At 35.5% G+C, this 22,514-nt stretch overlaps 1 long non-coding RNA gene across 1 annotated transcript; it reads left to right on the top strand.

The window, feature by feature from the left end:
• The first annotated feature begins 402 nt into the window (after positions 1 to 402).
• LOC105860219 (uncharacterized) lies at positions 403 to 12,359 on the top strand. The gene is made up of 3 exons (XR_001148939.2): positions 403 to 491; positions 7,194 to 7,302; positions 12,202 to 12,359. It is a non-coding gene; the product is annotated as an uncharacterized LOC105860219 (long non-coding RNA).
• The last annotated feature ends 10,155 nt before the right edge of the window (positions 12,360 to 22,514 follow it).

The following is a 22,514-nucleotide window of genomic DNA, read 5'->3' as shown; positions in this document are numbered from 1 at the left end:
AAGAGAAATGAAAACAACACACACAAAAAGAGAAAGAACATCAAGTTATTTCCTTTCCAGTGGTCTTTGACATGTTTTTATGAACCTATTTCCAGTATTCCCTTCTCCCAAGATAGTTTCTCACGTTACAGTCTCATTAAAAATATAACAAAATGAATTAGTTAATTAATCAACATAAGTCAGAAAATATACATTGTCAAGCTTTCTTTCAAAAGGAGAATCTTTATCATCCTTCCAAAAAAAAGAATGCCTTTTAATTTTATCTAGCACAAGATGGTACAGTTAGACATTACTTAACAACGAGGATACATTCTGAGAAATGTCCTCAGATGATTTCTTCATTGTGAGAACATAATAGAATGTACTTACACAAGCATAGGTGATATAGCTTACTATGCACCTCGTCTGTATGGCATAGACTATTGCTCCTAGGCTACAATCCAGTAGAGCATGTTACTATATTAAATAACACAGGCAATTGTAACACGATGGTAAGTATTTGTGTATCTAAACATATTGAAACAGAAAAGGTCCAGTAAAAATGTGGTATAAAAGATAACTAATGGTGTACTTGTATTGGGTGTTTACCATGAATGGAGCTTACAGGACTAGAAGTTGTTCTGGGTGAGTCAGTGAGTGAGTGGTGAGTGAATCTGAGGCTTAGGACATTACTGCACACTATTTTAGACTTTATAAACACTGTATACTTAAGCTACAATAAATTTATGAAAATATTTTTCTTTCTTCAATAACAAATTAATGTTAGCTTACTGTAATTATTCTATTTTATAGACTTTTTAATTTTTTAACTTTTTGACTCTTGTAATAACAGTTTAAAACAGAAACACATTATAGCTATATAAAAATATTTTCCTTATATCTTTATTATATAAACTTTTTTACTTTTAATTTTTTTTTTTTTACTTTTTTTTCTTTAAGAGATGGGGATCTCACCACTTTGCACAGGCTTGAGTGCAGTGCTTATTCACAGGAGCAATCACAGTTCACTATAGTCTGGAATTCCTGGGCTCGAGCTATCCACCTACCTCAGCCTACCGAGTAGCTGGGACTGCCGGCATATGACACCATACCTACAGTCTTTTAAACATTTTTGTTAAAAAAGCTTAGACAAAAATCCACACACATTAGCCTAAGCCTACATGGGGTTAGGATCTTCAATATCACTGTCTTCCTCCTCCACATCTTGTCCCTCTAGAAGTTCTTCAGGGACAATAACATGCAGGAAGTTGTTATCTCCTATGATAACAATGTCTTCTTCTGGGATACCTTCTAAAGGATCTACCTGAGGCTGTTTTATTGTCCACTCTTTTTACAAGTAGAAGGAGTACACTCTAAAATAACAATAAAAAGTATAGAACAGTAAATGCATAAACCAATAATATGGTTGTTTATTATCATTATCAAGTATTATATACTATACATAATTGTATGAGTGCTTTCCAGAAAGTGTTCAGCCATGTAATATGAAAATTACATGTTCACAATGGCTGGATACTTTTCAAACAGCCCTCATATGTGCTAAATTTTTATATGGCTGACAGCGTAGTAAGATCATTGACACCAGCATCACCATATACACATGAGTAATGGATGTGATGTATTATGATTTCATGATGGCTATGACATCACTAGGCAATAGAAATTTGTCACCTCCACTACAATCTGTGGGACCACCATTGCAAATGTGGTCCATTATTGGCCAAAATTTCATGAGGCACATGACTACCTACAGTAGGACAGAGTATGAGATCACACTAATTAAATGGAACTCTACCAACAGATGGACCCCTTAAGAAGAGTGTTAATATCATTTTTCTCATGGGTAGTACCAAAACCAATAAAAAGTGACATTCAATGAGATATTCCCATTTTCCTGGCATCCTGTCAACCATTTTACATGCACCATCTCATTTAATGTTTAAAATAACTTTATAGTATAATGTATGGATTGGAAAATTTATCTATAGTGGCCACATAGTGAGTATTTAGTGAGTATTTAATGGCAATTAAATTAATAGTAATTGATAGTGAGTATTTAATGGCAAAATAGTGAGTATTTAGGCTTCATAGATCATTTAGACTTTAGTCTTCTTTGCTTTGATTATTGTTCTTATTGCTGATAAGCAGGTTTTATTTGTCCTTCTACTACTATCCACTACAAATGTAAAAACCATTCTTAGCTTCTGGCTTGCCCCCAAACAGGTTGCAGACTGGATTTGGCCTTTGGGCTAGAGTTTGCTAACCCTTGATTTGATACAAGTAGAATGAGTAACATTTCCACTTACAGAAGAGACTGAGACCTATAGATGTTAAGAAAATCAGCCTAAGTTACATACCTAGTGTCAGAAGACTCCAGCTAACCATGCTGACATAGCAAGAGTAAACTATTTACAGTTAAATCTGAGAATCTATGTAAATAGTAGGTAAATATAGAGCATTTCCAATAAACTCTTATAGTTACCTATAATGACAAATGTCACTATAGCATTAGCTACTTTATAAATTCCTCTTGAATATACTCAGAGATACAGACTATTTCCACCTATACTACTGGCAGATATAATATCAAATGGAGATGATTTCACAGTCACAAGCAATTTGAAGGATTTTACTTTGTTTTACTTGTGGAACTTTATTGTATTTTCTAGACTTAACTGAATAATAACTTAATCCTGATTTTAATATTTCCTGTTCCTCAACATCTTTCTTTTTTAAGTTAGAGACACTCAAAGTAAATATACAGTCAAACTTTCAAAAGTACAACCTCATCTTCACTCAAAAAGAAAAATTTTCTGGGCTTAAAATAACTTTTTATCACATTCCTGAATCTAGAACTTGAATGGCAATCCTAAATTTTTGCTGATTATTCAAATTGTCAGAAAAAGTAAAAAAAAAAAAAAAAACACAGAAAATGTCTACTACATTTAAGATTTATGAAATGAAATTTCATGGATCGATTCTGTGTTTGAAGATATCTAGTAATTTTGAATTAAAACAATTGAAATCAATGTACTTGAGGTTAAAAATCACTAAGCAGCATACACATATGTGGTGTTTGCTGACACCAATGCTTCTTTTCCTTGAAGTAAAATTATGCTGACCATTAAAAAAAGAGCCAAAGTTTCTACTGCAACTTTTAATGCTCATTGTTCCTTATTATATATTTTATTGCAGATTTTTTTTCTAGATAACATTGTTAACTCTGACATAACATCGGGGATCAGCTGAGAAATCTGAGAAATTTGTAAATGACAGGCACTTCTAAAAGCAGAAAAAAATATATCTGGCAAATAAAAATCCTTTTTATCTACATTCTTTTTAAAATACCTAGTATTTCCAAAATCTCAAAATTCACGCTTGATTGACCAGTAAGACTGACAGAATAACATATTTTGAAAAATATCCAAAATAAATAATTTTTCCACTAGACTGGAACAACTCCTTTTATTCTTGTGGGTACATAATATACATTGGAAAAAACTGACTGTTTATATGTTTGTCTAAAGGTCCAGAATGCTATCAATAAATAATACACATTATATAACCCTCTTGGTTGATTATTTGTAAAATTATTTTCTTGTAATAAAAATGAGCAAAAGAAAACTTCAAGCATACCTATGCAAACTGACTGCATGAACAGAACACAGGAAATTGAACACTCTATAGATGGAGAAAGAATTTCAGATTTCTATCACAGCTCATTTTTCTGTCTGTAACACCATAGCGCATTGTCAAGCCCAGGATGGCCTGGGGTGCTTAGGAGAACAGATGGCAGCTGGGTTTGGCCAGGCAGGAGAGAAAACTAAGGTGTGACCACCCAGGAAGTGCGTGTAAATTATGCAGTTTGCTCTTCTCACCTTTAGATGAAAAAAAGTGCATGGGAAGGTGCATGCCAATGGTCAGTACTGCAACCACGTTGAGGCAGTTCCAACCCAAGGAACAAAGTATATAGAGGATTTGAGAGCAGTTGGAAGGTCTCACGGGAAGTTAGGAGATGATAATGCAACAGTGCAGCAACTGCCCTGGGACCAATGGTGTCCTTGAAATCAAAACAAAACCCAGTGAAGTTCACAGCCACAGTTTTTCCTTCGAGAACCTAGTGTTATTTGAACGATAAGTGAGATACAGGACTCTTTAGCGATACGAACAGACAGCCGTGGAGAGCAGATGTTCTTGCTTCTCACCGTGGAGTGATCAAGAAAAAATAAATAGGCTTTCAGAGAAGTAGGAGGAATAAAGCTGAGATTCATAGATGCAAGACCTGTGAAGTTCTGGGAAATGCTAACTAGGGAGATTATAGAATCACCTAAAGGATTATCTTAGCCTCAAATCATTACATCAGCGTTATTTATTGTTTATTTGCAGACAAAAATTAATGTGAGCTAATGGCACAACAAAGAATAATATGTCAAAGGAATTATTATCTTCACTCTTTGCACCAAACAGCAAAATAATTTTTTATTTCCTATAAGCCCTGTTTGTGTCACTCCTATTTTGTATACCAGCACACCTTCTTGTACACGTTCAATTTTCCCTAAAGCAATGCCAAACTTTTGAGCATTTTAAAAATATTCTCCCAGTGCCTAAGTTAATGTTCTGCGCACAATAAATAGGCATCCAGGGGGAAAAAAGGCCATAAAGTTTGAGTTCATAATTCCTGTAGCCACTTGTTTCACAAACCTATGATATAGCTATGATATATATTAGATAGCTTCACCCACCACCATTTGCTACTATGTGGCAGAGAAATGTGGAGGGCTAGCAGGGAAGGGGTGGAATGGAAAATTGTTCCAGGCACACGCAAAAAAGAAAATGAGCAATGGCCACATTTGTGATTTTGAATAGAGACCACAGCAACTAACATTGGTTCAGGAGAAATAAAAGTTTTTATGTCTTCAGAACCGTGTCTTCTTCTTTGGATCTGAAGTTATGGCTTCCAAGATCCACCACCTCCCCTCACCCTGTTCATTAATTATTAGAGGATTCTGCATAGAGATTGGTTATTTGTATCAAATTTGAAGTGTGCGTAATACAAAATGCCCTAAATTATCACAGTCAGTAACTCTAATTGGTATCAATTAAGACCTCAAATTCTCCCTTCCCTAAAATTAATCTTGTTCCTTCAGAAAATATTTCCAAAGCAATATGCAAGCCATTACCATTCTACGAGCTTGTAAATTAATGAAGAGTTTACTAAAGCATTTTCTTTCCTAAATTATACCTTCTACTAGGTACATCCTTTCTTTATCTGATATTTTGTGTTAATAAAAATATATATACATTCACATGTACAATATGCATACCCAGATATAGGTAAAATTCATAGCTTTCTTAGATTGTGAATTCAATATTTCTGTACCAGTTCCAAACTTTCTTATTCACTATTTAGAAGCCTTCTTGCAAGACACAAAATCCATTGTGCATTTTTTTCACCAGACTGCAGGAGTGCAAAAGTATACACTGTTTCCTTAAAAAATGGAATCATCATTCACAGATGTAGATGTGTACTTGTTATGCCAAGATGAGACAGATGTGGTTCTATTCACTCAGGGACAGGTGCTACGGAAAAAGAGATAAAACATTTGTACAAAGTGTAAGCAACTGTATCTCTGTTGCTAAATAAATAAACTCTCTGCCAAAAAACTTTATTTGCTTATTTCTCCTTATTTCTTCTGAATGTTTATTTTAAGATCTGGTAGAGCTAAGCTCTATTCAGGTTTTTCTTTCCTGTATTGATCAAAAATGTACTGTATGTACATGTGTTTGGATATGTTCTATAAGAATGAATGGTAAAGACGGCTGTACGTGCCATTTTATACCAATATTAATTTATTTAAAGCAATGTTAACCCCTGACACACACATTGCAATTTGACACACTTCTAGCGAGGTCATGCTCATGATCCCGGATGGAAGAAAACAGGTTAACAGGATGGCCACGAAAACACTAGCAGTTTTGGAGGGAAAAAACAACTTCATATTATTTTTCTGGGAAACATTTTGGTGAGCTACTGAGAACAGTACCGGGAGTAGAAATCTGCAGCTGCTAGGCTAGGGCAGAGAAACAGAAGATGATTTTGATTTTAAATATTCGTATTAAATCTGACTCCAAAAGAAGGATCGGGTGGGAATCCACAGCTGGGATAGGAAAGGCGAGTGGAAAAGATGATTTTGATTTTAAATGTATTTAATCATAACGCAGAGTGGAGAACGAAGGAGGGAGAGAGATCTGCAGCTGGGCTGAGGAAGGCAGGATGCTAGGTTGGAATAGTGTCTTCATTTTAAAGACACAGCTTTCGATTTCCTGGGACTCAGGGGTAACAGGAAACTTGTGAATACGTAGAAAGTTTCTACAGCTGGAAGGGGTTGTAAATAGAAAACTCTGCCTACCAGTGTGGGCATTAAAAAAAATAATAATGACGACAATAAGAATAGTTAGTAAATAGAGTGAGATTTTCCCCAAGATTGAAAATGACAGCAAAAAACTCAGAAAAGTATTGGCTATAGCATGGTCTAATATAAACAAGCATGCTGATTATCTGATAGTTATGTCCATAATGTAAAAGATTTTTATAATCATTCTTTAAGCATTAGGAAACCAAAAATACACCAACAATATAGTAAGCATAATTTACTTTTTCAGCTGATGATTTTGAAGACAATTTAGGAGCTCACAGAATCTCAGTGCATTATGTGAGGAATGTAGTTGGGGCTTGGTAAATGTTTATGGACTGAATATAAAAGTTAATCAATAAATAATCACTAGCCTTTATTTTACATATGGAAGTTCCAAACATGTACTGAGCCTATAATCTCTGAAAGTTCTTTTGTATATTGACTTATTTTGTTGTTGTCTCACAAAGGAAAATCCAATTGAACTTTCTTTTTGTGTATTACAAGTAAATGTGACTTTAATGTGTGAACCTTCCACAACCCATTGGTGATATTTAAGCTACTATTTAAGAAGTTCCCCTCAAAAAAATATGTATTTGTTGATAATGCCTATAGTGGAGGAAAATGGTTACCAAATAATTAATTGCAACTCTTTGTATTCTTCCATCGGGAAAGCTAATAGTTTTTGTTTAAGTTTGAATCTTGATTACAGATCAACATCCTTATAATTATTACTAAACAAAACCTAGATGGATTTTTTTTTCACACCATATTTTTCAGAGTGGGAAGATGAAATCAGCTTGATAAGTCCATGGAGTAATTTATATGTCAAATCTAAATTCAAGCTATAATGTCAAGCTAAGGAATCATTTGCTTTTAATATGAAAATGTAAGTATAATATAATTTCATCCTGTCAAATTCATTTTGCTTAGTGTAAGTTACTATCTTAAGATAAATTTTTTTAAATGAGAATTTAATTAGTTTTAGGTCTAATGCTTATGTCCATAGTGATAAGCCACTGAATACAACACATAGCTTGTCAGTAACTAGTCACATCTTATTTCTTGTCAAACAAAAATTCGATTTGGAGCCATGTTAAAAGACTGAACATTTGCAACATTATATCATGAGCCAGGTGGTAGTGGTGGTGACAGTGGTGATGGTCTGATTGCAAGGTAGGAGGATCATTGCACAAGAATTTGTCTTTAATTTTTTTAAGTCAATTTCACTCACCAGGTGGGGCTTTTTCCATACTTTTCAAAGCTTGACCAATGAATCCAGCTTAATACAGATTTGTCCCTTTGTAGGCAGAGTACTCAAAGCTTTAACTGGTTTAAGTTCAAGTAAAAGATTTTACTTTGTTTTAATGCCAGAATGCATACAAAAAAAAAAGGCAATCATCCAGGGCATAAAATTTATACCCATCAAAAAGCATGTGTAACAATGGGTATCCATTGTTCAATGCCATTCTGTGTACTCTTACCAGTTCTCTAATTGGAAATATACTATTTTATTTATCTTTTTCTTACAATTTCTGTCAATACAAGTCACGAAAGTAGGTTGTATTTTTCCCTTCCAGTGAAGCTGGAAGAAGCAAGTATATAAAAAATTCTGTTACTTCCTTACATTTATATTTTGTATAACCCAGCATTGATTTGCTCCTTATTTAAGCAACATTTTCTTGATAAATTAAAAAAGCAGCAATAGCCATTACTGCAGGCTATATACAGCCTCTAATATCACTTAAGCATATTACAGAATATAATATCTGGTACTTAACGACTAACTTGCATATGAAAGCTCACATAATGTCTCATAAAACCCTTAAAATGGCTTCAGTTTAAGAGTCTCTTTAAAAAAAAACACCTTCAGGGAATATTGTAAATGAAGTAGCACTCCAGCCTTGGAAAAAAAATTCACACACTTGCAGAAATTTTTAATATAAATTGAACACATTAAAAATTAATTTTGCATGACCATTTCGCATTGCGGTGCCAATGCATAGTTAAGATAAGGCCTTAACTCTTCTTTGTTTAAAGTAACATGGAAGCTTTTTGCTTTCTCTCTTTGCTTTCATCTGTATATAATTATTATTTTCATTAATCAGAAAATGGACCCCCATTTTCCTATTCTGACAGTCACAGCTGGAGTTGAAGGAAACCCTACCTGAGTCACCAGGGTAACTTAACCATAAACTTCTAGGAAACTCATTAAAGAAAGGTGTGAGGTGACAATTAACTAAGGCAGTTTCCATCGTCTTTCCCTTTCTTAAACTGAGGGGCTTTGGAGAAAAGCTTCCTCATCAGAAAAGTAGCTCTGCACTGAGGAGACCTGCATTGGCTTTGCCGTCGCTCTCCTCTTCCCAGACCCCTGATTTGTCTCTTCTCACTTGCTTTCAACTGGATCAGCTGTCTCCTTGAAGATTTGTGTGGCTTTTAGCAGCAGCATTGGAGAAGTAACACAATGTATATTTTTTCTGTTAAGATATTATTCTTTGATGGAAATAAAAAGGAGCAAAAATAACAACCAATTGCACTTTTTTGTATATGTGCAGATTTCTTTTTATTAGTCTCATGGCCACAATTTTACAACAACAAAATTCCCAGAGTGGGCATCAGTCGCAATAAGACATTGACGAATGTCTTTCTCCGTGGAGAGCTGGCGTTGCATGGATCTGACACGCTGTAGTTTTCTGTGATTCTGACATGAGCAGCCAGCACGTGATGCCAGTGGGAGCTTACAGGGAGTCACTGGGGTGATTCACAGATTACATCTCTAGTGATCAATTTTTAAAAGGTGGGGAAAGAGCTGACCTAAGAAAGCACCCTAGACCTTGGGTCAAAGGTGCTATATAAATCTAGCAAACAAAGAAAGAAAGAAACCAAGAGCACAGTTTCATTGTTCGAATCAGAAATTTTACTATGCAAATCTTAAAAGCTGAAAATATAACAAGAAATCTCAGGCTTAGTTCCGAATCTATTGTTTATCTTCTTGGGGAGGGGATAAGGAGTTTGGGGTCAGGGAAGACAAGTTTAACAGGACTGTTTTCTTAGCTTTCTTAGGCTTCCAGACGACCTTATGAAATATTACAAAATGTATTCCCTAGTTCTCCTAATTCTTGCACTCCATGTTAATCCAACTTAAGGTACACAATAACACAGACTCCAAAGCCCTTGAGAAGACATGTATAACTGACTGCCAAAAATGGTATTAGACTGTGGTAGTGTCGCATCTTGAAAAAAAAAATCATTCAAACTAAAAACACAGGGAAGCCAATCTGTCTGGAAGAATTGGAAAGAACTGTCCAACTGCTTACAGAAACATACACACCTTCTAACATACTCACCTAACACAGTCATTATGTTACCCACTAAGCATCAGGTACTGTGGACTTCCTTCCAAAAACCCACAGTCTGCTTTCCTATTGAAACGTTTCCAGTCAGACAGATTTTCAACCATTGGTTTATACCAAAGCAAGAAACAATCCCCTGTACTGTAACTTACTTCATGGAAGTCCAGTATGTTTCTTTCTTTCTTTCCTTTTTTTTTTTTGTATGAGGTTATGATAACAGTAAAGACTGGCAAGAGCTAGACATTTTATTGTCATGAAGGAACACAGGGTAACACAGGATCCACAAATGCACCAAGCTTAAATGTGTGCACAAGCAAGCAAAAGAATCTATAGAGAAGTAGCATTCTTCTTTGGGTTTTAGTTATTCTCCAAAAGCAACTATATAAAATTATTCTGTCTCTCTCTTCCGCTCTCTCTCACACATATACATGTACACACAGTCAATGGTTATCCATGTAAATTGTAATTTTAATAAGTCTTATAATATTATTTCTACATTTTCAGAGTGTATCTTTTAATAATTAGCTGGTACTAAAATGTTCAGCTGATATTGGAGGGAAGGGAGATACATGTATCTACCTGATTAAAATAAAGGTAAATTTTTATTTAATTGCTACTTATTTTATAATGTAGAACCCACAGAGAATTCAAAATAAATATCCAAAACTTAACTGGATGCTAACATGTTAACTAAAGTGTGGCACATGTCCCTGAGGCCAAACACACGACGAGGACAAGTGGTTTGAGGAAAAGGAAAGAGAAGTTTATTAATTTGTCAGCAAATGAGGAAGATGGCAGACTCTCATTATAAAGAACCATTGTCCTCCATTTAAGCAGAAATATAGAGCTTTTAAAGGGGGTTTTCAGCTTCACACTATTGCTGTTTAACTATGGTTGGTGGTACTAGTCAGCCTTATTTCTGGTGAAGGTGACCCCATGTTCTTTGCCCAGATAGTCCTGTTGAGCCATCTCCAATGGTTTAAAATAAAGAACAAAAAACACTCTTCTGCCCTTCTGATTACTGGCCCTGGGTAGGAATGCAGGTCTTAATTCACAAAAAGAATGAAAGTAGGATTTTAAAGAGACAAATTGTAATACATTTTGCCATTTTTTAGGCCCTTACTTCTGTTACAAACACACAGTATAATCCAGTTTTCATGTAATATTGAGAAATAGAAAAAAATCCTTTGGAATTGTTTTGGACATATCAATAAGTAATTCCAAGTAGCTATGAAGCCACTAAGGCAGAGATGTGACCCTGAGTTCCTAAAAACTCCCCATACTAGATTTTATAGAATCAGAATTAGGAAAAAAATAACAACCCAATAATATGGCATTTGAGTACTACTATCAAATTTCTAGTAGCTTATGTATGTAAACACTTGAGAAATAAAAATAATAAAAATTTTATCTGACAGAATTTTTCATCCATTAAAACATAAATGATAAAATTAAAAGTGACACATATATAGTCATGTTACAATATGTTCCAAGCAGCACTATCTCCCTTCAAACAAAATATAACCTCTAATTACCTTCTTTCTTAATGGAGTGTATTCATGTGCTTCTCTTGAAAATTGTGAAGAAATTTAGGTCTTGACAAAACCATTCATTGGTATTAGAAGATGACTGGGAAAAGGTGATGAAGAGCAAATATACAGAGGTCATCTTATCAGTCTCTTCCATCATCCATTTTTTTATAACTTAAAATTGTTAAAGAAACATTGTGTTGAGTTGTGTCACCCCCTAAATTCATATATTGAAGTCCTAACCCCCAGTATCTCAAAATTTGACTTTATTTGGAAATAGGGTAGTTGCTGATATAATTTGTTAGGATTAGCTCATACTGGAGTAATGTGAGCCTCTAATCCAATATGACTGGTGTCCTGATAAAAAGGAGAAATTTGGAGACAGTTGCACTCATGGGGAGAATGTCATGAGAACATGAAGGCAGAGGTTGTGTCCATAATCTAAGGAATATAATGCATATCAGAAAATTACCAGAAGCTAGGGGAGAGGCAAGGAACCGATTTTCCCTCATAGTCCTCAGAAAGAACCAACTCTGCTAATGCTTTTTCATGGACTTCTACCCCCCAGAATTTTGAGACAATAAATTTCTATTCTGTTAACCCACCCAGTTTGTGGTCCTTTGTTATGGAATCCCAAACAAACCAATACAAGAAGTTTCCATCTTCATAGGCTTCTGGGTCCACTTTCCAGAGAGATATAAACATAAAAGCAGAGTATACAATAGAGTATACAATAGCAACCTAAGAGGTGTCTGTTAACCATGTGGTAGATATCAAAATGAGAAATTTAAGAAAATTAATTTGGGGTAGAAGATAGCAATATTGCTTTGTAGGGGAATAGTGTAAAAAAAAATCAACCAATGGAATGTTGGAGTTTTTCTTTGTTTGATTGTTTGCTTTATCCAGGGCTTTTGTTGACAGAAAATTGGTGAAGGTAATTACACACAAGAGAAGAAGAAGGAAGCAGAAGCCCAAGCTCTTCACTCAGCAAGGACTGAATCCATGCTTAAATACTTAATACTTGTTGAAGGAATAAATGAATGAACAAATGAAATCCAACAAAACATCCAAGAGGAGGTGGAATTTTAGGTATTCTTTGTCATGAGTAGGTAACAGCTCATTTTCACTGAAGGCCAAATCAAAGCCAAATAATATCTTCTCAAACTGATAATGGTTGTAAAACTGAGTAGGAAAAAGAAAAAAGAGACTTAGAAGAATTTCATAACCTTTAGAACTAAGTGGTAATGCACAAAGTGTAAAATGTGTTATCAACATTCACAGTATACTGTGGCCTATTTTCATAAAATATAGCAATAACCACTCAACACATGAAATACTTAATAGAATTGAATGTTGGAGATTCTGAATACTATAATAATATGAGGTAGGTAGGATGTGTGTATTTCTGTGTTCTTTGGAAGAAACAATGTTGATTGTTTCTTATACCAGATAGGGCAGTGTTATCAAATTTCCCTTCCAATGCTTACCTGATCTTTGGTTTTTTGATAAACACATGTTATTTATATATGCACACACACACATGTATCCATATATATGGATATGGGAAATGTGCCAGAATAGTCTGGCACCTGCTGAGAACAAGAAGATGCTTTATAGGACCAATCTGGAGTGCTTTACCCATCCCAAGGGCCCTGCTGAGGAAGAGGAAAATTGAGCTCTCTCTGTCTTACTCCAGCAAGCCATGCTAAAAGAAGAGAGATAGTTATTAAGAGCATCAACATTGTTTCCCTTCTCGCCTTCCTCTTTTACGGTCATTATAGATAAAGGAAAGCAAAATAAATCACCCCTTCTCTTTAATTATTTAATGGTATATAAAAAGTTCCTTGAAGAGAAATAATTGTAATAAGTACGCTGAGGTGGGACAGGATTGATGACTTAGATAACTGTTCCTACATTTGAGTTGTGCCATACTCCACACTCTACAGTAACATGCAGGAAATTTAATCATAGAGATAAACCAGGAAATAGCTATACACACAGCTCCACACAATATAAAACATTTATATATTATGAATAAAGGATATATGGTATAAATATTACTGCTTAGTAACTAATGGCCAACTCTTAGGCTTAGCCTATGACCTATGTAAAATACTTTTGCCATCAAATATAAAATGCATACAGGAGTATTTCTTTGCTTTAAAACTTAAAAAGTGTAGAATCATTTGGCAAAAACATCAAAATATATAAAGTTTGGTCAAAAGCCAAAAGAATGTCATTCTCCCTCAGATTTTAGTTGGGTTAAAATAGTCCTAGTGTACCAGTAAAGATGTACATGCAAGTTATCCAAAACAGAAAAAGAGTGAAAGAAAAGAAACTTACAAAGAAGAGAAAATTATATACATATATATATATATATATATGTGTATATATACATATGTGTGTGTGTGTGTGTGTGTGTGTGTGTGTGTGTGTGTGTGTGTGTGTGATGGTTAATTTTAGGTGTCAAGTTGACTGGGTCACAGGAAACTCAGTATTTGGTTAAACATTATTTGGAGAGTGTCGGTGAAGGTGTTTCTGAATGAGGTGAACATTTGAATCAGTAGAATCAATAAAGCTGATTATCTTCCCCTAGTGGATGGGCCTCATCTAATCTGTTAAAGGACTAAATACAACAAAAACTGGAGTAGAAGAATTTTCTCTTTCTTCCTATCTTTAAGCCGGGACATTGGCCTTCTCCTACCTTCAGACTCAGATTCAGACTAGAACTATACTATCACCTCTCCTGGGTCTTCAGCTTGCCAACTGCAGATCTTGGGACTTCTTAGCCTTCATAACCATCTAAGCCAGTTTCTTATAATAAATAATATATATATATACACTATTGGTTCTGTTTCTCTGGAACCCAGACTAGTGTGTGTGTAGGAGAGTGTATATACATGCACATATAGTTAATTCATTCACTTCATGTATAAACACACATCACATCACATCAATAGTTCTATAACTTTGAAGTTCTGTCAGCTAACTGACAGGGACAACCCATTTGCAGGGGCAAACCATTGGCAAATATGCTTTAAAAAAGGAAAATAAAGAATTATACTAATTTGATGAAACATGAATGGGATATTGCTTAACTTTACCCCATCTTAAATATATTATTGACTCAGGAAATAGTGTCACAAACATCACTGAAACATAAAGCTTTAACTCATCCTATCACTTACCTCTACTGATGAGTTTGTTTATCCAACAATTCAGAATTACAGAAGATATACTTTTGCTAAAACAGCTTTTCACACTTTTTATTTTATGATAGCATTTGAACCACACAATTAAAGATAGATCTTAACAACTTTTAATATTAATAGAATATCTAATTTCTTCAGAGTTATTCAAAGCCTTCAAAGTTTTCTATGTGCCAAACAACAGACATGAAACCATAAGCAACCACACTGAAGAAAGCCTTAATGGATTGATCCGATATGAGACCAGCAGAAATGAAGACTCATCAACGACCCACCTCCCTTGAAGATATGTTTTCAGTGGATGTTAATATATAGCTAAAACAGAAATGTGTTCCACAAGTCAACTGTGATCTCTTCCAAAAGGTATGGTCATCTGGAGTCTTCAAAACTTGTCACCTGAGATATTGAGGATGACTTAATTCATCTCTCACCTTACATCTGTCTTTCTCTTTTTTAAAAATTGAATTTTATGAAAACATATATTAAAAAGAATTCTGAAGTTTGGAATTTTTTTAAAAACGTGTTTTCAATTGCAGTGAAAGTCAGAAAATGTCCATATGATTCCAGTTTGATATAAGTATTCTGAGAAAATACTGCTTACAGAGGTTTACAGTTAATTCACTAAGTATATGGAACTACCTGAGCACTTGCATTTTAGTCACCTAATACTAAAATAATCTTAAAAGTCATTTTTTGCCACAACAGGGTAGAACTGAAGTTAATATTTCTTAATGTAGTCTGCCCAGAGCAGCAGCTTCAGCATTACCTGGAAACCTATAAGAAATGAAAATTCCCAAGCCCACTCCAGAGCTGCTGAATCAGAACCTATGGGGGAGGGGCCTGGCCTTGTGGTTTATCAAGCCAACCAGGTGATGCTAATACCTGATTTTGAGAACCATGGGTATAAACCATTCTGGTCAGAGAGCATCTTTCACAGCTTACTAGAAAAGTAGCAGAAGAGAAAGGCATAGACTTCCTTCCCGTGGTGAATCCATTTTAGCACCCAACAACTCAGAGCTTTTCTGTTTCCTTAATCAGAAAGCATGGGGTGAGAAGCCATCATTATGCTATTGTAGCAAGCTGAAGCACAACTTCATGCCAAGGCTACCTGAGGGCCTGTCTGCTCTGGCTACAGGTGCATTCAATATGCACGGAAACATTAGACTCCTTATGCCTAATCTAAATCCTCTTTCTGCAAATTAAGCTTTTCCCTTTGTTTAATTTGCAGTGGAAAGGAACAGCTGGTGGATAAAATTAGTATGAAAAATCTTTATGTACTTAATCTCCATGATTTAAGTCATTCCTGAGTTTTCCTCATACTAAAAAAAAAAACACAAACACCTTTTCCTCTTATTTCCAGCCTCTCCCTTGAACTACTTTTCTACTATTTTAGTTAGAAAAAGCTAAATTAATTACTATTTTTTTAAATCCAGCATTTATTTTGAAGAAGTAAAAGCATTAAGCCTTGCTATACATAAAAATTGGTACTTGCTCAGGAGATAAATAGAGCTTTCCAAGGGGACTTCTTGGTAACTAGACTTACTCAGATGGCTTCCAAAATATGCCTACTTTTCACAAATTCCTACTGTATAGTCAAAGCTATATCAAGGTTATGATTTAATATGCTTTCACTTTTATTTTTGTTTCTATATTTTGCCTTATTTTTAGGGAAAAAAGTGCATATTCTCATAATATACTGCTGGCTTCCACTTTCTTCCTAACTTCTCTACTATAAATCCACCACTATACTCACTCTTGTGCCTTAAGCAGCAGTGGCCTCAGCTCTATTCCAGGTGCGGATATATAATTCAGACCTGACCACTTATCGCTGCCTTCTCCTGCCCACACTGCTTAGATCATGCCTAAGCACTTGATCTAATTCAGGCCAAACAAAGACAATAAGAATAGAGTCCTAGATTTTTTGTTGGAAATTTGAGGAAGGGGTCCTACTTTCAGCTGGAATTTCTGGGAGGATGGGATGAGAGCACAGAACTGTGGGCAGACATCTGGTCACCCTAATTGGAAAACCCACCAAAAATGGAAACAATGCAGAAGGAACCAGAGCTGAGAGATGGAAATACTCCTATGAAGACCCAGGGGCAGAATTTCAGCCAGAGAACCAATTAGACCTGAACTTTCAGGAAAATGAACCAATATATATATATTTTTTTTTCCTTAAGCAAGTTTATATTATGTTCTCATTCACTTACAACCTAATCTGCAGGACATTGTGACTAATTGGTTTATGAAAAAGAAGGGGCTAAATCAACAATTACTTTAGGTTTTTGAGTGGTTCTTTCCCTGAGATTTTGACAAGACTAGACACAGAAGGTCAGGTTTGGTAAATGTTAAGTTGGGGAGGTTGGTGCAGTTGAAAAAATGTTTAGTTTTGAGCATTTTTATTCAAATGTATCTGTGAAACATTTAAAAGGCCATAATTTATAGATCATTGATGATATAGTCTATATGTCCTGCAAGATGTCTAGGCTAGGCCTCGGTATTAGAGAATCATCAAGATATATATGGCAGCTGGGCTAAGAAAACACAAAGACAGGGTAAAATTATCCAATGCAGGCGTCCTCAAACTATGGCCTCCTGGGCCACATGTGGCCCACTGAGGACATTTATCCGGCCCGCCGGGTGTTTTTGCCACCGCTGCCTGTCCAGCTTAGCAGCCAACTGGTCCCGGGCCCAAAGTGCACAAGAGTGGAATGTGCACCGCACTCTCCAACGGCCATCCAATGGTCTAAGGGACAGTGAACTGGGCCCCTGTTTAAAAAGTTTGAGGACCCCTGATCCAATGTTTATTGAACCGTTACCTTACCTCCACACCATCAAATGGCTCAGGTAATACAAGATAATGACAGAAAACTTTCCATTTGACTTGACCACCAGGACCCATCAGTGGAATGTACTAGAAAAACAAGGTTGCTGTGGGTAGAGAAGTGACATAAAGAAGCAAAGATAAAGGTACATAATTCTTTCAAGGATCTTGATAGTGACGGAAAGGATTAAATAGCTTTATCTAAGTGTGTATTTAGGTAATGGCAACATAGCATCACTGTTTACCTCATAAACCTTTGTGTGCATTTAAAGATGGTCTGATCACTTTTACTTTTGCAGCCCAAATCATCTGCTGCCATTTTCTTTGTTGCCATTTTAATTTAAAATTTCTTATTAGGAGGTGGGAGTAGTGTCCAAGCAAATGGTTGTCAGTAAACTGATGACTGCAGTTATAGATAAGTGTCCAAATACAATACTCAAATTTGGTACACTACATAGTTTCCTGAATGTGACTGCCAACACATATATGACCTGGAAAATAATTCTAAGGATTTCCCCCTCTCACTTAAGTTTTCTTAAGTATTTTAAGCTAAAGATATCCTTTAAAAACTGATGATGTGTACATATAGACATCACAATATTCATTGAACACAGCTATCAACTTTCTTGATAAAACTTTCTTGAGTAGAAATAGTATTGCAATACAAGGCTTATGTAAAGCCCCATGGATTCCATCTTCTGTGTTTCTTTTCTTCCAGAATACATTTTAAAACCATTGTAACTTAAATGACTTACTGTATCTGTGTTGATCAAATCTTAAAATGTATTCTCATTTGTATTAATATTCCTTTCTTGATAGTTTTTGTACTCAATGACCAAAATAGGTGATAGAGTATTTCATGCCTGCTCCTTCTTCTCTAATGATGGTTATTTTAGTTCACCTTTTAGCAGAAGACAGTATCTTTTATTCAGAAAAAAGCCATCAGTAGGTCTTTAGTTTCTACAAAAACCTACTGCCTACTTCTGCTGACTGGAAAAACAGGTGGGAACACAATGAATTGGCAACAGAACTGCTACACCCCGCGTATTTTCTAGCAAGTACAATCTCTCATACACTGCTGCCTTAAATCTATCAAATGCTTGATATTTATGAAGGCTTACCTGAAAGATAAGCAGTCCCTCTAAATCCTCCAAAATTTACTCAGGATTAAGTTAAAGCAGCAGAGAGTTATATCCTTAAATAATAATCCTCCACCCATGCCTTTACATAGCGGTATTTTCCTTGCATGTTGTCACTGGACAATATTGAGGGGCACTATAGGAGACTGCCTGATGAAACTGATGGCTGTGTCTGTGATAAAGGTGACAGGATGATTAGCATCCTGTTACACAGTGTCCTTTTTATAAGGACTCTAGGGAGAAAAAAAAAAAAGATTCCTGACTTCAACACTAGCAAAAGTCTTTCTCTTAAGCATTTGGCTTGTCTTTTTTTTATCTTATGGACCATCCCATTTTGGCTTTAAGCAGAACTAATACGTTGTTTAAGATACCTGGCGGCAAAAAGGTCAGAAGAAGGTCAGGCTGTCTCCTCTGCAGTGAATTAGCAACATTCATTCATTATCTCCCCCGGCTTCATTAAAACAGCTTTAATGTGGTCACCATTTAATGGTAGACATAAGCTTTAATCTTGTGAATATCAAACGCACCTGGGTTACATTTCCTGTTATAGACAGTTAGCAGCAGCAGGTTAATAAGCTATTTTAACTCCTCAATCTGCAGCATTTGTGTAGGAACCAGGCTCACAAGTCACTTGAATTTGAGCTAAACTGGTCTACACTGAGTCTTAAATTATCAGGTTCTGTCTTCAGATCTCAGATTGCTTACGACAATTTTAATCTTCTGTTTAATTTTGCACCTTTTCCTTCTTTTTTTTTTCTTTTTTTTGACTCTGATATATTATTTTTCAGGTTACTCTTTAGGTCTGGATATGCCCTATTTTTCTTCCTCATCTGACCTAGATTCAAATTTACACACTGTGAAATAGCTAATAAATCCCCATTAAGGTTGTAAAAGGTGAAGGTTCAACCAGTGTATAAGTCATCAAATTCTCATATAAAACTGAATGATCCTTGATATTAATAGCTTGGCAAAAGTGTGTTAACAAGTCCTCAGGATTTTTATGAAAAAAAAAAAGATTTTAAGTCATTTGGCTAAAAGTAACCCACCTACTGGAGAATGACTTGAGCATTTCTACAATTTCTATATTACCTAGGACAAATCTCCCTTTTTCCAATTAACCTCAAAATATCTGTTCCCTGGAAGCCTGCCCATAGTCCTAAGTTCACCTGTACTCATTGTATATATTTCTTTTGCATGTGTTTGTCTTTGAATCTGGACATTAAAAGGGAAAGTTTCTGTTTGAGTTTAGGCTATTGGAGTCTAGGGAAAGTGGGGCATAAAGCCCTGTGGGAAGTTTTTTTTGTGTGTGTGTGTGTTTTTTTTTCTTTTTTCTCTCCATGAGCAATAGAGAGTATTACAATGATTTACAGAGACACGCTGAAAGTAAATTATGTTGTAAACGCCTGTCCCTTGGGCCAGCTAAGAATCACAGGAAAAAAATGCAAAAAGTTTGAAATTCCCAACAGCAAAGGTTGACAGGAAAATATGGTTTTGTTTTTCTATGAGTAAAAGTAACTTTTATGTTGTGTTTTCCCATGAGAAATTATAAACTTTCAAAGGAATTTTAGTCTATTGCATGCACACATAAGAGCAATTTATCTGGTACTGCCCCAGCGAAAACACTCTTAAGACTTTAAAGCTGTTAGAACTGGGGCTGAATTTCTTCAAGACCGCTACTTCTTATTTGTCCTTGCTGTCTCTTCTTGTCAAAACATTTACTCAGACTTCGAAGAATTGCAAGTTGGCAACATGTTAATAATATGAAAATGCATTTGTGCAGCCCATGTGGCTGCAATTTTTGACTATATTCATCACTTAATAATGAAACCTTTGCAGTAGCTACAGTGACACAGAAAGACACTCAACAAATTAAATAAGAACTTGTCAATATAAGAAACTGCAAGTGTCACCAAAGTAGCTTTGCCTCTTTTGTAGCCTCTTTAAGGTTCCAGGGGCACCCTTAATCAGGACCCCATCTTCTTCTTCCTCCCCCATTTGATGAGCAACAGTCATCAAAATTCTACAGCTAGGTGGGGAGGTTAAATCACTCAAGTCTATTTTGTGGGTGTGAAAATATTTTATTCCCAAAATATAAAGATCTACATTTCAGTCTCATATGCCTTCTCTGCCTCAACTTAATTAAAAATTATTCAGAATGATTTTTATGAGAAGTTTATATTGTTTTTTAATGGCATGATAAGAAAAACAAGTCAAAGATGTCCCAAACTGCTACTCAGCCTTCTCTCCCACTAAAACTCACATCATTAGATTCTTCAGCAATGCTGTTTAGTATTGGCTGATTTTCATCCAGACATTCTTGATTTGACTCTGCATCCCTGCCCCCTCTCATAATCTCTCCTCTGCCAAAGGTCCAAGTTTTCTCTAGTGTTTATAAACTCTTTCTTGTCAAAACACCAGATAGTCTGTTTCTCCCCTGGCAGAAAGATTTATCCAACGGATGTCATTTCAGGACTATGAACAGACATGGTAATTTTCCTCTTTCTACCTGTCATTTCAGCATTTGCATCTAAACTTGAACGTACATCGGCAGGATATATGCCTTTACTATCCACTCCATCTAACAAAGCACTCCATTTTTCAAGGATTAGGCCTCACAGTTCTAAAGTTTCTACAAACATTGCCACAAAATCTTAGGAAAGCTATAAACCTTATAAAGTTCATGTGCATTAGATTGAACTAAACAAACTGCAGCATTTATTATTTTGCTTACACAACTTCAGTGATGAATAGGATGAAAACTGAACCAGCATCATCCTCATTATCTCATGCTCTGCTAAACACACACAGAAAGCCTGCTTCCAGGCATTGTTCCCTTCCCCACCCCTTCATTTTCTCTGCCTTTGATAGACATATCCTTATTTATGGATTAACAAGTACGAAGATCATGTCATTTCCTGACATACATGATAATATACCTTTGCTCCTAGAGATATATTTTAGACAAAAAGAAATTCACATGAAAAGCATGAGATTGAGTTGTTGGCTAAACAGAGCAATTTAATTAATATATCATAGCGAAGGCTTCATGGAAAAGAGAAAGCTCAAAGCCACTGCTTCATTTACAAAAGATTAGGGCAAAATACTGCAAAATCTTTCCGGTCATACAATTACATTTGCTTCAACATGATCAGCTCTTCCCCAACCGAGAATAACTACTTCTAAAGGGTGCAGTGTGTGGGTAGTCATCAGAATCATTCTGGGCATGTCTAATCAATAAAAACTCTTAATGTCCTCATTACTCATCAACAACATGGAAAATGTTTTTAAACATAAATTTTCCTGATATTTGACCAAAACTAAATCTACTAAATATTTTCTCAAAGGTTAAATGTGATGTATAGAAAAGATCTGCCATTTTTATTATAAACTACATTAAGCTGTTAGATAAACATATATCTAGTCTTTGTCCCTGGTTCCTGACACAAAGCTTGAAAAGCCCTTGGAATTTCCTGAGTAGTAGGAGTATCTCTTTTATACTAATTGAGGTGATTTGTAGGGAACCTTAAGAGATAGTTTTAGAAAGGGAGTTCTTCACCAGAAAGAGTAACCATGTAATTAGAGGGTTGGGACTTTGGGTCAGCTCAACATCAGGGGAAGATGGGAGGCAGGAGACTGAGTTCAATCAGGTGGCCAGTGATGTACTCAATCTTGCCTACCTAATGAAACCCCAGTTCTGAAATGTGAGGCTCGGTGGAAACATGTTGATGCTCTGGGAAGGTGATGTCCCCAGATTCTACTAGGAGAGGGCATAGAAGTTCTACATTAAAAGCTCACTGACCCAGATCTCATACTACATGTTTCTTCTTTGTTTGCACCTGATATGCAGCCTTTATAGAAAAACTGTAATCATAAGTAAAATGCTCCGTTGAGTTCTGTGAGTAGTTCTAGCAAATGATAAAACTTGAGAAAGTTCTGAGAGTCTCCAAATTTAAAGTTGGTCCATCAGAAATGCTGGTGGTCCCCAAAACTTGTGACTGGTGTCTGAAGCAAAGGTCATCTTTTGCAGCACTTTACTCTTAACTTTTG

This window comes from Microcebus murinus, chromosome 8 (assembly GCF_040939455.1).
Source record: "Microcebus murinus isolate Inina chromosome 8, M.murinus_Inina_mat1.0, whole genome shotgun sequence".
In the NCBI taxonomy this organism is placed as follows: Eukaryota; Metazoa; Chordata; class Mammalia; order Primates; family Cheirogaleidae; genus Microcebus; species Microcebus murinus.
This window is presented reverse-complemented; position numbering and strand designations above follow the sequence as displayed.